We start from the raw sequence: 14,960 nt of genomic DNA on the forward strand, positions 1-14,960 counted from the left end.
GCTGTAAATGTACATGCAGTGATAGGGATTACAGAGCGCCGCATATGTAAGTACACTGAGTTACGGCCAAATCTGTTTAAATGATAGCAGTACATCTAGATTCAGGAAAAGAACTATGGGACAACATTTGCCGAAATACTTGTAACATCATATGCAACATTCAAGTGATCAGCTAATGCATCTTTTATCAGGCTGATGATATATTACATATTCCATCTGATGGTTCAATATTTAAATGTTGCATATCTGCTTCCGCTGAATTTAAGGTTACTGGCCGTATCTCAGTGTTAGCAACTCCATAGCGGCGGCCAACAACTCACTGCTTTGTTTACACTCAAGAAGCGTGGCTCTACAAACCCAGAGCAACAAGACCGACGGGTGAGGAGTAAAATTTTTCTGGCTTCTGGAAACATGAGACAGACGCCACATTTTTGTACATTGCTGTCAGAATGTGTTTAACGCCGCATGAGTAATGTCTGCTGCATGACCTTACTTTAAATGACCTTACTTGTTTTACAACATTCGTTAAACACTGCAAACCGTAATGGCTCTCATGCACACTTCAAAATGGTGTCAAGAGGCCGTTGTATTTAATACCCTGGCAGATGCAGAAAATGTGGCGGTTGGTTTTGACTGTCAAGGTTTATGGACTTGTAGTTGCCCTTGGGTTTTGCTATCAAAGTGCGCTGGGCACTTTTATGGACACATTGCACCGGGTGTTGCTAAGGTTTCATGATGATCAAGGTTCAGTGTTAAAGGATTAGTTCACCCAAAAATGAAAATTCGTCAACATAATACAGACATTCAAGTCATACCAAACTTCAATGAGTTGCTATTCAAGTGAACATAAAAAGAACCATAATTGAAGATGTCCTTGCAATCAAACAGTTACAGTGGTTAAAATTGAAGTGAGTGTGAGTATTATGATGACAGAATTTTCATTTTTGGGTGAAAACTATCCCTTTAAGTTGGTTGTTATCAAGTCAGTCCTAAGAGGTTGTTCTATATGGTTTTTTTGGGTTGTTTTTGTTAATTAAAATATGTTATAATGTTTATTAGAGGTTGCTAGCTGTTATAACTAAAACTAAAAAGGAAACTGCTATGAGGTTGCTAGGGTGGTTTTGTGTGTCAAATCAATACAAATCAGTTACTATTTTTTGAATTGCCCATTTTATTATCTGAACAAACTTTATATAAATCTGATAAGTTAGAGTTGCAGATTGATGACTGACTTCATATGTGTTAATTATTAGGGCATGTAACAAACCAAATTTTGTACAATTGAGTGAATAACCAGATAATCACCATGACAGTTTTTGCGTAACCAAGATTTTCCCCTTCTAGGGAGAATTAAAAGCGTGTGCTGGTCCTCTACTCTTATTGCGTGGGAATGGAATGAAACGCCTAAATGCTGCAATATTTTCGCTTAAGAAATGCAAGGCTTTTGTCCTTTTTCTGTATGTCTGGAACCATTTAACCACAAATGCGACATTGTAAGTCATTCTCGGTGCTGTAATCCTTCACTTTAGTGGAGTGAGAGGAATGAACCCGTTCCCCGGGCCCCGTTTTAGCATAAAAGTTAGGAATTGCCATCATGCTCCAGGTGGACTGTTCACGCATGTGTGTGTTCCTGTCTTTGAGCGGTGTGTGCACTTTGAAAACCTTAACACAGGAATTTGTTTGACATTTAAAAAAACTAGACTGGCAATCATTGTGAGTGTGATGCTGAATATTGCACAATTTCAACTTTCCATTTAAGCCATTACAACAGGAGAAACATTGTGTGATTACAGATAAGAGTGAAAAGCCATCTGAATTCAGCATGTTTGCATTTCCATCGATTACAGTATTTCAGCAGCCCGTCTGAAGCAGTAATGAAGGAATGTTTGTTCTATAGATGATGCGTCTGTCTGCCGCCTCTGCAGCAGAGTTTGTCCTTGTTCTGTCCTCTGCTGTTGTTGTCTTGTTGTCTGAGTTCTGCATTAAGCTTCATTTGCTGACAGCCGCCCAAAAACATCCTCATTAGTTTTATTTACAAAGCATTCATTAGTTTCGTCACTTTACCTCTCATTTTGCCAAAACTGATTGCAGCAGATTGACTTTGTTAGTAATGTTTTGTTTTTTGATTGTCACGACTCAAGGCACAGATTTGTCCACGATTGCAAACAATTACTGCATGAAACTGGGAAATCCGTTTATGAAGCAGTATCAACAACATTACTTAAATTTTCCCCACATTTTACTTTACAGTACTTTAAAAACACAGATACACATTATAATTCACTGGACTCTCTAAAGCAGGCGGTGAAGCTGTGAGTTTTGCTCGAGTGCTGTGGGATTATCAAGCTCTGCGCGGCTGGAAAGACTTATCGCTGCGCTGAAGGTAAAGCGCACGACTATCAATAAAACATGAGCAGCAGGCTTCACATCTAACGCATCGCTCTTATTTATGTAGGCGCCTCAGATCCGTATCTGTGCTCACAAAACCCTATGATCTACGTCTTTACGCTATCAGATCTCCCAGGGCTTTGGGAAGAACACACACACGGCTCAATTAATATCTGATGTACTTACAGATGTTAGCCTCACACCACTTTCAGGGTGACGAGGTGATTTTGAAATGCACTTTATGGAAATCAATTCATTGTGGTGCAACTTTAGAAGTAAATGGATTTTGTGCTCTTCACACACATGCTATATAATATCACATAGGCCTTTGTTCACTTTGCTTATATTGTATTTTACTCTTATTTCATTCATCGCTATTGTTTATTGATACCAAACACAGCTTTGTTTTTATTCCACTATCGAGACTGTAACACAAGAAAGCACATGAGGTGATTCTAGGAATAATATCCACCGGAATGAGCCCGCTGTGAGTATTCGCTTGGAGTTCTGTTGCAGCAACCCCAAATGCGACCCCGTCAGAAAGTACAGCATGTTTCCTGCGGCGGTTTTACGTGACGGGGCACGATGCACAACCGGAGGACCTCCGTGCACCGCAGGTCTCCTTTGTATCAATAAACGTCACATTAATATTCTCAGCGCGCTGCACATGATGATTATGATGGATACAAACTGACAAGAAGAGTGTGTAGTGTCATTTGTAATTGGCCGGCCCGTGGAGATGTTTTTCCTTGTAGCATTCAGTCCCAGAGGATTGCTAATCAGATATAGACCGGTGCTAATTATCCGGCGAACCTTCAGCACGGAGGACGAATGGACTTCAAATGCTCTAATCAATGTTCTTTCAGTGCATGTGACACCTCACTGAAAGCATTAAAATTTAATTATTGTAAACACCGTAACTTATGATGACTTTAAATAAAGATTTTAAATGACAGACTAAGCAGCAGCAGAGTATCATTAGTGTGATCATACTGGAGTTTAATTTGTATGTTTTGCTTGTGAGTCTCAATGCAAGGGCATTTGCACACTACAGAGTGACAGAAATATTCATTAACCAATGAGAACTTCAGACAGTTGTAATTTCAGTATTAAATTTTGATTTTAAAATGGATCTTACACATTCTGAACCAGTACTTGTTTTACAAACAACAAAAAACAAATACATAATGACAGACTTGAGTGTGGACTTAAATACAGTAAAGCCACCAAGTAACACCCTAGCAACCACCCAGAACACCCCAGCAACCATAAACATTGCGCTGAACACTTTAGAACACTTCAGCAATGACCTGAAGAAAAACAACACAGAGCACCTTAGTAACCCCCAAACAAGCCATATTAACTCCCAGTCACACCCTAGCAACAGCAAATTAATGTAGTAACAACCTAGAACACCTTGACAACTGTATAGCAACACCCTAGCAACCACCCAGAACACCCCAGCAACTTCACCTGACTGAAGACTTTAGAACACTTTAGAAATCACCTAGCAAATTCTTTAGCAACAAAACCATAGCAACTGCATTGCAACATTCTAAAAATCACACAGGGCAGATGGATAACTCCAATACAATGCCATAGAAACCACCTAATAACACACTAGCAACAGGAAATCAATGCAATAACAGCCCATAAGACATGCAAAGCAATACCTTAGCAACCAACCTGAACACCTCAGTGAAACTTAACAACTTTAGAAACAATATCCTAGAAATCACCTAGTAACACCCTAGCAACCACCCAGAACACCTTACAAACATCAAATTATTGCAGAAACAACCGAGGACACTTTAGAAACTGCATATCAAAACAACAAAAAACAACAACAAAGCAATGAGACCATAAACATTGTGCTGAACACTTTAGAACCCACTTCAGCAATGACCTGAAGAAAAACAACACAGAGCACCTTACTGATAACCCCCAAACAAGCCATATTAACTCCCAGTCACACCCTAAGCAACAGCAATTAATGTAGTAACAACCTAGAACACCTTGACAACTGTATAGCAACACCCTAGCAACCACCCAGAACACCCCAGCCACTTCACCTGACTGAAATTTTTAGAACACCTTTAGAAATCACCTAGCAACTTCCTTAGCAAAAAAAAAACCATAGTAACTGCATTGCAACATTCTAAAAATCACACAGGGCAGATGGATAACTCCAATACAATGCCATAGAAACCACCTAATAACACACTAGCAACAGGAAATCAATGCAATAACAGCCCATAAGACATGCAAAGCAATACCTTAGCAACCAACCTGAACACCTCAGTGAAACTTAACAACTTTAGAAACAATATCCTAGAAATCACCTAGTAACACCCTAGCAACCACCCAGAACACCTTACAAACATCAAATTATTGCAGAAACAACCGAGGACACTTTAGAAACTGCATATCAATGCCCTAGCAACCACCCAGAACACCCAGCAACCATAAACATTGTGCTGAACCACTTTAGAACACTTCAGCAATGACCTGAAGAAAAAACAACACAGAGCACCTTAGTAACCCCAAAAAAGCCATATTAACTCCCAGTCACACCCTAGCAACAGCAAATTAATGTAGTAACAACCTAGAACACCTGACAACTGTATGCAACAACCCCTAGCAACCACCCAGAACACCCCAGCAACTTCACCCTGACTGAAATTTTTAGAACACTTTAGAAATCACCTAGCTAGCAACTTCCTTAGCAAAAAAACCATAGTAACTGCACTGCAACATTCTAAAAATCACACAGGGCAGATGGATAACTCCAATACAATGCCATAGAAACCACCTAATAACACACTAGCAACAGGAAATCAATGCAATAACAGCCCATAAGACATGCATAGCATACCTTAGCAACCAACCTGAACACCTCAGTGAAACTTAACAACTTTAGAAACAAAAACCAACAAATAACACAGTAACACCCTAGCAACCACCCAGAACACCTTACAAACATCAAATTATTGCAGAAACAACCGAGGACACTTTAGAAACTGCATATCAATACCCTAGCAACCAACCAGAACACCTCAGCAATGAGATAATGCTTACCGAACACTTTAGCAACCACTTAGCAACTCCCCTACATTGACCTACAAAATCATAGTAACGTGTAGAAGATGATACTGGACACATTAACTGCAATGCCAATGCCCTGGAAACCACCTTGTGATGTCACTCTAGCAACCAACCTGAGCATCGTAGGAACAGCTAAATAATCCAACAACAACCTAGAACACCTTAGTAACTGCATAGCAATAGTCTAGCAACCACCCAGTGACCACGTAACATTGCACCAAATACTTTAGCAACCACCTGGAAACAACCTACAAAACCATAGCAACACTGTAAAGACCAAACAAGACATATTAATAACTACAAAACAATGCCCTAGAAACCATCTAGCAACACCCTAGCAACCACCCAGAACACCCTATGAACAACTAAATAATCTAATAACAACACAAAAACAAATAACAAAATAAAAAGAACACCCCAGCAACCATATAGAACTGAGCTGAAATACTAAGAACAGTTCAACAGCCACATAACAACTCCCTAGCAATGAATCAAAACACCATAGCAACTGCAACATAATAACTTAACCCAGAACAATGCCCTGGAAACCCCCTACAACACCCTAGCAACATGGCAGTGAGTTTTGCATAAAAAAAAAAAAAAAAAAAAAAATAAATAATAAAAAAAAAAAAAAAAAAAAAAAATTAAATTAACACAAACACAAACCTTTTGCAATTATGCTCAAAATATGTAGTAGACCTGCTGTTTGAGTTGAACACCAATCTAATGCTGACATATGATGAATTTAAGCATTGAGTGAATAGAACACTCCAGTTTTTAACACATCTAAATGAGAGTTTGACCTTCATCTTTACAGTCTTGCAGAGCTCATTCAAGCAGCTGAATAACTACAGATCAACTTACAGTACTCAACATAAAGCCATACTGAAATATCATGCACATGTCTTTTACTGTCACAGACGAGGCGTTCGACTCCGTCACCCATCAGAAACATCAAATGATGAATCTGGGCAGGTTTCAAAATAATAATCAGAGCGAGGTCCATCAATGGTTGGCGGCCGAAAGCCCTGCAGGACCGCCGCAGCAAAAAGCACTCATGCAAAAAATGGGCAACCACAGAGAACACGCAATACATTACAGCCACTGCTGAGAGAGACGGGCTTCCTCGTGCACCGCGATCAATACACGCATCATAATTCACAGCCGCTTCTGCTGCTCTGTTTCGGGTGTAGTGAGAGGGTACTATGGGTAATGAACATGCTTGAGACATATGTTTAGGCTGACTGAGAATATATATACATAAAAAAAATATATATCATATATATTTATACAGTTCAGGTCAAAAGTTTGGAAACATTACTATTTTTAATGTTTTTGAAAGAAGCCTGCATTTATTTGATCAAAAATACAGAAAAAAATGTAATATTGTGATATATTATTACTATTTAAAATAATTGTTTTTAAATGTATTATACTTTAAATTATCATTTATTTCTGTAATGCAAAGCTGAATTTTTAGGATCATTATCACATGATCCTTTAAAATCATTCTAATATGATGATTCATTATCAAGTTGGGAAACAGTTCTGCTGCTTAATATTTTTTCAGAACATGTGATACTTTTTTAGGATACTTTGATGAATAAAAGTAAAAAAAAAAAAAAAAAAAGCTATGTTTTTAAAATATAAATATTTTGTAATAACAATATACACTACTGGTCAGTAATTTGGGGTCAGTAATTTTTTTTCTTTCTTTTTTTTTAAATAAAATCAATACTTTTATTCAGCAAGGATGTGTTAAACTGAAAAAACGTGATAGTAAAAGAAATATATTATTAGAATATATATATATTAGAATTTTTTTTTTATTTTGAATAAATGCAGTTCTTTTTAACCTTTTATTCATCAAATATATTAGACAGCAGAACTGTTTCCAACACTCATAATAAAATCAGAATATAGAATGATTTCTAAATGATCATGTGATAGACTGATGTTACATGTGACACTGAAAGCTGGAGTAATGATGCTGAAAATTCAGCTTTGCATCACAGGAATAAATTATTTTTTTTAAGTATATTCAAATAGAAAACTATTATTTTAAGTTGTAATAATATTTCACAATATTACTGTTTTTTCTGTATTTTTGATTTAAAAAACATTAAAAATAGTAATGTTTCCAAACTTTTGACCTGTACTGTATATAGTATAAGAAATTACACTACTATCCCTTTAAACACTTTATCTTTCATTTGAGGTGAAACACGACATATATATTGACTTTTGACCACATATTCATTTTTGGGTGGACTATCCCTTTAAAAACTTTATCTTACATTTGAGGTGAAACACGACCTGAATATGTTTTTTGCAAGATTTTGATCCAATGCTGCACTGCGCCTGTCAGTGAATTAGTGTGATAAGCACACGCCATTAATCTTGATAGTCTGTCATGGCAGGTTTAATTATGAGGGAGGCACGAGTCACTAAACAGGAGCATCATCAACTAAACATACCTTTTCCTTTCATTTCACATCCGAAGTGCTCAGTCACTAACTTACCAGGAGATCAGCAGCTCTTGCAGAGATCAAGCTCTCAGGTTTCAGGGTTCATGCACATGTCAGGTTGAGATGTTGTCCGAGTCATTGATCCGCTGCACGTCTCACTTCAGTCCACTGTTACAGAGACATAAATGAGACACACTCACAACGTGCATTACTGAGAAAGCACTCAAAAGCATCTTTGCAATTCTGATTATTGCCATATATTTTTTTAATTTACACTAAACTATGCATACTATTCAGTATTGTGCAAAAATATTTATAATCAATATTTTTTTGACCCCCCCCCCAAACCACCTTGTCACAATGCATTCTGGCATTGTCTTCTCCAAATGCATTGAAAGGAGGAATCTTAGGATATTAAATTTGTATAACAATGTTGCTTACCTTTTGCCACAGCCTTCATGTCCAAAGTGCTCCCTACATAAAATAATATATTTAATATTTATCTAAATATATATATATCTATATTTTATATTTATTATATATTTATATATATATATTATATTTATATAAAAAATATATATATATTTTATATTTATATATAGGAATAGTTCACCCCAAAATGAAAACTTGCTGACTTGCTCGGCAATGGATGATGAGCTTGTTTCTACATCAAAAAATTAAAAATTAAACAACTACATCACTCAATCGACAATCTATGTGTCTCACAATGGATGTGAATGGGTGCCGTCAGAATGAGAGTCCAAACAGCTGATAAAAACATCACAATAATCCACAAGTAATCCACAGCACTCCAGTCCATCAGTTAATGTCCTGTGAAGCCAAAAGCTGTGTGTTTGCAAGAAACAAATCCATCATAAAGGTGTTTTAATTTCAAACTGTTACTTCTGTTGATAAATCATAATAACACTTCCTCCAGTGATAAAGTCAATTTCCTGTTCTCCTCACAAAATCCACCCACATATTTGTTTAGAACTATTCTGGACTGTTTTTGCCTGTAAACGGTGCTTGATCTGTGCACGTTTGTCTCCTGATTCAGATCAGATGACTTTTTCACTAGAGGAAGTGTTATTATGAATTATGGACTCGTTTTTTTTTTTTTTTTTTTTTTAGCCGTAAGCAAAGGTTTGAAGTTAAAAACGTGTCAGTGATGAATTTGTTTCTTACAAACATGCATCTTTTGGCTTCACAAGACATTAACTGATGGACTGGAGTGGTGTGGATTACTTTTGGACTCTCATTCTGACGGCACCCATTCACTGCAGAGCATCCATTGCTGAACAAGTGCCAAGAGTCAAATCAGATCCTATTGAATAAACAGGACTGATGCTAAATTATGAAACACACTCCATTAGTAATCCATCAATCCTTTTGGATTTTTTGACTATTAATTAATAAACCAGAGGTATGTAGATGATGAAACTCTGGTATATATAAACTCATCCAGCTAAAGCTGTTTCGTCTGTAAACTGTTTTAAGCTTTTTATCCTCAGTAGACTAGTGTGTGTTGATTCTGTCTGACAGCAGCGTGTTTCTCTGCTCTCTATAATCGGCCCAGAAAAATCCGCCTTTATTCAGTGTGAGAAAGAAAAGATTCAGCAGAAGACAAGTGACCCAATTACTATATAATGGACTCTGGGTGGTCTTTCAGGTGACATATGGAAGTCATTCCCGCAGACGGAGGATAACACTTTAAAGAAAACACCAGACATCCACCTGAATCACAGACACAGAGCTCATAATCACATCTGATAGAATGACACTCATTTCACTCACATATGAAATCATTAGAATATAATGAATCATGGCTGGATATTTTAATGAATCAGATCGATTTGTCCTCACAAAGATAATATGGTGCTACAATGGTAATGTTAAAATCAGATGGTATAGCTTGATTACAATAATCATGCTGTATATTTGCCAAAGATTATGACATTACCACAGTAAATGTCTAAAACATGGTCCTTTTATGGTATCAAGCCCCTCAAAAACATTGTAATACAACAAGACTTCAATATTTACCATGGTTCTGATTAATAACAAGTATCATATAATATAATACCATGGCATTATCATGGTAAATGCCAAAATAACAGGGTAATGCCATCATACTTTTCTGTTACCATATGATTTAAGACTTGACTTTGAGCTGTGAGGTTGTACATAATCTCTCTGAATAATCGGAGACGGTTTAGCCTCACTAAACCCTGAGGATACGTGACGAATCGTATCTTCTCAGTCAAGTGGTGGGTAATCACTTATGTTGATTCCAGGGCTCAGCTGAGCTTGATTTATGACGGACCCGCAGCAAATAACAACTCCAGTCGGATCCGTTCGTTTTCCTGTGTGACATCCAGGACATCAGTGAGAGCACGACTGAGCCCAAAGACGTTTACTGTCTGCTGTGGGACAGGGAGATAATTGGCTCCAGTGAGCTGTCTATGTAGGGAGTATTTTAAGGGAGGAGTCCTAGGTGGAATCACAACACAAAGGCTCAAAAATGATGAAGCTGCTTTCGTGGACACCTTCTTTTGGACAAATGAATTAGGACTTAAATGATTAAATTACCATACAATAATATATTTTTCATTTTAAGTACATAAAACATAATAACATACTATATACTGTATATACATATCTATATAATACTGTATATAAAAGCATTGTACAATATTCATTTAATACTGAACATTATATATATATATATATATATATATATATATATACGCATATGAAATTTAATGTATGTACTATATAAAAAGATGCATTCAATCCTGAAAAACATATATACTGTACCCCCATCCCATAATAATATACTATATATTGTGTATAAAATATATAAAAACAATTATCATACCATATTTCATTATCATTTTCAACACACACACACACACACGCACACACTTACCTATTTATTAATATAAAAACAATCACCATAATAATAATAATAATAATAATAATAACTAAACAATATTGAAAAGAAGAGTGAAGAAATACCTCAATAAAATAAATATGGACAATTTCACCCTTATTTTTACGATGTGTAATCCTGTTATAACTTGCAAGACCCAATTACTATATAATGGACTCTGGGTGGTCTTTCCAGGTGACATATGGAAGTCATTCCCGCAGACGGAAGGATAACACTTTAAGAGAAAACACCAGACATCCACCTGAATCACAGACACAGAGCTCATAATCACATCTGATAGAATGACACTCATTTCACTCACATATATGAACATCATTAGAATATAATGAATCATGGCTGGATATTTTAAGAATCAGATCGATTTGTCCTCACAAAGATAATATGGTGCTACAATGGTAATGTTAAAATCAGATGGTATAGCTTGATTACAATATTCATATATAATGCTGCTGTATATTTGCCAAAGATTATGACATTACCACAGTAAATGTCTAAAACATGGTCCTTTTATGGTATCAAGCCCCTCAAAAACATTGTAATACAACAAGACTTCAATATTTACCATGGTTCTGATTAATAACAAGTATCAGTATGGTACTCAACAAATACCATGGCATTATCATGGTAAATGCCAAAATAACATGTTAATGCCATCATACTTTTCTGTTACCATATGATTTAAGACTTGACTTTGAGCTGTGAGGTTGTACATAATCTCTCTGAATAATCGGAGACGGTTTAGCCTCACTAAACCCTGAGGATACGTGACGAATCGTATCTTCTCAGTCAAGTGGTGGGTAATCACTTATGTTGATTCCAGGGCTCAGCTGAGCTTGATTTATGACGGACCCGCAGCAATAAAACTCCACGGATCCGTTCGTTTTTCCTGTGTGACATCCAGGACATCAGTGAGAGCACGACTGAGCCCAAAGACGTTTACTGTCTGCTGTGGGACAGGGAGATAATTGGCTCCAGTGAGCTGTCTATGTAGGGAGTATTTTAAGGGGAGGAGTCCCTAGGTGGAATCACAACACAAAGGCTCAAAATGATGAAGCTGCTTTCGTGGACACCTTCTTTTGGACAAATGAATTAGGACTTAATGATTAAATTACCATACAATATATATTATTTTTCATTTTAAGTACATAAACACATAATAACATACTATATACTGTACATATACATATCTATATAATACTGTATATAAAAGCATTGTAACAATATTCATTTAATACTGAACATTATATAGATATATTATATATATATATATATATACGCATATGAAATTTAATGTATGACTATATAAAAGATGCATTCAATCCTGAAAATATATATACTGTACAATCCATAATAATATACTATATATTGTGTATAAAATATATAAAAACAATTATCATACCATATTTCATTATCATTTTCAACACACACACACACACACACACACACACACACTTACCTATTTATTAATAAAAAAACAATCACCATAATAATAATATAATATAATAATAATAATCACTATACAATATTGAAAAGAAGAGTGAAGAAATACCTCAATAAAATAAATATGGACAATTTCACCCTTATTTTTACGATGTGTAATCCTGTTATAACTTGCAACATGCTAGAGTGAAACTCTATTGGAATCAACTGAACCTTGGCCAAGCTCCGCCCTCCTTGGTTACTGTTGCGAGCTTTACAGAATATCTCATGGGGATGATATTAGAAATGATGCATAATCAACATACATGAATTCATGTGGTGATGGGATGACCTTTGGATCTGCTTCTTGTGCTGTGATGCAACACAAGCTGCTCAGCAACCATGAGTGTTAAATAAGTTATAGATGTCCTGCACTTCCTGAAATACTCCAAATACTCCACAAAAACATCAAAAATCATAACCTATGAAAACTTTGAAAAGAAGCATGATGAATAATGAATGGACAATACGGCTAACTCAAGTTATTAAACACAGAGTTTCAGATTACCTGTTTTCCTCCACACCTGACGCTCCAGAGGTTGATATCACATCACAAACTATATAACTATGAGCTCTAGCACTCAAAAGCACTCAGAAATGAACAAACGTAGAACTTGTTTTTGCAGAAACCATTTGCAATATCAACTTCCATAAATGATTTTGAGTCGGTGTTGCCGTGAAAGTGGCTTCATTTCAGTCAAGCGTGTATCCCGGGCATCATTATCGCCATCATCAGTGCAAATTAAGTGTAGAGCAACACATCAGTTTGAAATTTGAATAAAACACGCAGCCTGATTAGACGCCTTAAAATCTGTGACGCACAGGGTAATAGAGACGCGTAATCAGGCCTAGGTCATGGTGATATAAACATACTGCCGCTTCATATCTTTCCGATCGGCGTGTCTTATCATCCGCCATGCCAAGGTCATGATAATGTGTGCATTTAATTGCTGATACACTTGATTATGAGCAAAATATTGAGGGGGTAAATTGGAGCGTGCTGCTTTGCATTTAAAAGTTCCTCCTGCTGTTCATGAGCCCATTAAAGTTTGTCATATTGATTCGAGCGGGTTTATAGTTTCGAGCAGAAACATTTTCACTCTCCCCTGAGAACTGAAAGATTAAACCAGTGCAAACAAATTACTTATTTTAAGTGATCCTTAAAAGTTTTTAAAGGAATATATCAGGTTCAATACAAGTTAAACTATTTATAACTTCTCAGTTTGTAAAACGAATAAAAGCAAACATACAGCAATATATAAATTCAAAATTCTATAAATAGTATACACATATAGTTATATATACTAAAGTATAAAATATATATATAATAACTTCAATATATATATTATATATATATAATATGAGAATTCATAAATTGTTTATAAATATGATTAATCCAGACCTGATATATTAATGTGTATGAAAATCAACAACTTTCAGTAAAAAGCTTGCATTTACAGAAACACTTCAACATTAAAATTATAAAAAACAGATTAAACAAAAAAAAAAACACACAGACCCAAAACTACAAGCAAAAAAAAAAAAACAATACAAGTAACTATTAAAATAAAAACAAGACCTGAACTCCTCTCATGAAAAAACACAAATTCCAGTAAAAAAACCAATATATACACCACAAAAAAAACACAATCCAACACAAAAAATACAACATAATAACATCACAATGCAAAAACCCACATTTGTGCAAGGTGTTTACAATCCATTGCAAAAAGGCCCATTTATACACTTGCCAGTGAAAACATGTCACCAATGCAGTGCACAGAGACCAAAGTGAACCTAGAAAGTGCATTAATGTAAAGCATTTTTACAACCTGAGAGACAAATAAAGATATTTTGTGTGGGGATTGAAAGCATGTCACCAATGCAGTGCACAGAGTTTAACTTGTTTTGAATGTGGAACATTCCTTGAAGCCCATTTTGTGTTTTCAGGGCATTCAAAATCTGTCAACACATATGATTTCATATTTGCTTGGACGATTGCACACTGACAGCTGACACAGCTGGCTGAATGTAAACAGGTGTCATCATGATGTTGTTTACATCCACATCATCCATCTGAATCACAATGAATGCGTCTGAATGCGCTAAGTGTTGCATAATACAATATTGATTCTGTGCTTCTGCATCTTTTCCCATGTTGTATGCCTGTGTAACACACACTACAAAAATATCTGGCTTTGGTAATTATCTGAATAATAAACACTAAGATAATGTGTAAAGATATAGCTGTAATGATGGAGACAATAATTACTTTTGATATCAGATGGAGATGTTTTGAAAATGAGTTTTGTGATCATCATCACACTGACGGGTGACATGAAGAGTGAATTTATAGTTATGCTGCAGAGTACAAGGATGAATCTATCAATCTTAAATTACATTTTGAGTAGATTATTTTTTTTAAATTTATTTTATTTTATTTAATCTACTTCCTTAATTTGAAATTGCATTTCTATATGATAGATGGATGGATGCATGGACAGATAGATGGATAGAGAGTCAGTCAGACAGTCGGATTGATAGATAGATAGATAGATAGATAGATA

The sequence above is a fragment of the Cyprinus carpio genome, chromosome A10, assembly GCF_018340385.1.
Source record: "Cyprinus carpio isolate SPL01 chromosome A10, ASM1834038v1, whole genome shotgun sequence".
Lineage (NCBI taxonomy): Eukaryota > Metazoa > Chordata > Actinopteri > Cypriniformes > Cyprinidae > Cyprinus > Cyprinus carpio.